Source organism: Cotesia glomerata, unplaced genomic scaffold (assembly GCF_020080835.1).
Source record: "Cotesia glomerata isolate CgM1 unplaced genomic scaffold, MPM_Cglom_v2.3 scaffold_50, whole genome shotgun sequence".
NCBI classification, from domain to species: Eukaryota; Metazoa; Arthropoda; class Insecta; order Hymenoptera; family Braconidae; genus Cotesia; species Cotesia glomerata.
This window is the reverse complement of record NW_025404127.1, coordinates 47,883-50,000: the sequence shown is the minus strand read 5'-3', so window position 1 is coordinate 50,000 and position 2,118 is coordinate 47,883. Positions and strand designations below refer to the sequence as shown.

The following is a 2,118-nucleotide window of genomic DNA, read 5'->3' as shown; positions in this document are numbered from 1 at the left end:
AACAATAATAGAAGAGCGTTGTATAAACACACTTGCTATTATGACATAAGTATCAACACTTTTATTTTTATTTTTTTAATCGTTACCGTCTACATTATTTCTCATAATATAATTCATCGTAACTTATTATTTATTACTCATTACCATTACTAATATAATCAATCACTGCTTGAGATATATACAGTGATAATGTAGATTATTGTTGTTATTGTTTTTTAACAAGTATTTAATTTTTTATGGAGTGAACGCATTTTTATTTCAGGTCAAGGACGTGAAAATAAATGGGATTTGGAATTCCAAGTGGATGTGCAGTCGGCATCTCTAGACTCTGGCTGTATTGCGAATCGGAGAGCTCGATGCTTGGACTATTGCGCGCTTCAGAACCGGAAATGGATAAATCGCTACCTACCCAGCGTACTTTATTTTTTATCTTTATTCTTTTTCTTCGTTTCCACCTTGTGTGTGCTCTAACCAGATTTTAATTTTTTAGATTATTTTTTATTTTAAATACACGACTACGTAATGCTCCAAAAATAGTATTATGACTGCTTGTGTTGTATCAACCAATGTAACGTCTGTTGTCACCATACAGAATTATTTACCTTTCCAATTACCATTTTATCATTAAACTATTTATTTTCTATTTAATTTAACTATTATTCTATATTCACACAAAAATTTTAATTATTTTATCGGGTTTGTAAGTTTATTGCTTAAATTATACCGAATAAAAATTTCTCTTTTTCGTTTCCCCGATTACCGCGTTGTTTTTTCCGTTATATAATCACACATATAATTAAATTCATTATTTTTAAATATGTATATGTATGTAAGTATCCACTATTAAGTAATTTCGATTTCTTTTATTTCAATATTAATTTTAAAAATTTTTTTACGTCTCAAGTATTCTTGGATTTATGTTTCATTGATTGTATAAATACACATCATATTGTTGGTGTTAATCATCTGATACCAAAGAAGTATATAGAGGTTGAAGTAGAAGAAGAGGATGATAACAAAGAAGAAGAAGAAGAAGAAGAAGAGAAGGAGTCGGGTGGTACCAAATGATTTATGTATTAGCGCGCGAAGAAAACAAAACAATAGGCTGAATACCATTAAATCAAAGTGACACGCTGAAAGAATATATATTTATAAATATTTGGTAACTTTAAATTCATCACACAGAAAGGCAACTCGTTATTTATATTAATAACTTAAATAAATTAATAATAAATAATATTAAAGATTGAAACACTCACAGCGCTTAATATTTTTGAACTGTAGAATGTAATTGTGATTTAAGTCAGTGACGTCGGCGATCCAGTTGTATGAAATGGATATTCATGATGTTGATGAAAATCATGGTCCAGTTGGTGAAAAACAAGATTCATCAAGAGTACCCACCGAAAAATAAAATATTAACAGGTTTTTTTTTTATTTTAAATACTAATACAGACACGGAGACATTTGTTTGCCATGAATAAATATAGTAAAAATAATAAATGACGCGAGTGAGTGTAACCGTCGCGGAATACTGGCATACTAGCAGCAGCGAGCAGCAACTAGTGTAGCATTAAAGCATTCTCATTCTCATTGCGGGGAAAGGTGCCCATGAGACACTACTATATTTATGCCTCTTCCACCTTACGGCCTTACCTCCTCGCTACAACCTGTACCGCGGCCAAACCTTCTATGCGATACAAGAGCTCATTAAAGTGGGGGAGTCTTAATTCGCACTTCGATCTCTATACTTGTTGATGTTGATAGTATTTGGTGCTAAATAAGCTGTGATTTAACCCACAAGTTTTTCAAGCAGCCATTTTGTTGTCACTATTATTTTTATCTGATTAATTATTAATATTGATGACGATTTTCATCAAAAATTAATTGTTTAAATTTCTTTATAACTGCTATTATTGGTGTATTTCAAATACGGAACACTCATTGGATCAGAAAGTTATCTCTTGTTTTCAATCAGAATCGTTTTTTATTTCATAAATATTGTTCGAGTGAACAAGGAATTTCCATTTTTAGGATAAAAAAAATTCTCAAGGTTTTTTAAAATTGATTCTACAAGAAATTGAATTATAAATATTATTTTTTGTTTTCATTGCATTG

At 30.2% G+C, this 2,118-nt stretch overlaps 1 long non-coding RNA gene across 1 annotated transcript; it reads left to right on the top strand.

The window, feature by feature from the left end:
* Window positions 1-6: 6 nt before the first annotated feature.
* On the top strand, window positions 7-1,506 carry LOC123274653. Its single transcript, XR_006511543.1, has 2 exons — window positions 7-829; window positions 905-1,506. It is a non-coding gene; the product is annotated as an uncharacterized LOC123274653 (long non-coding RNA).
* Window positions 1,507-2,118: the final 612 nt, after the last annotated feature.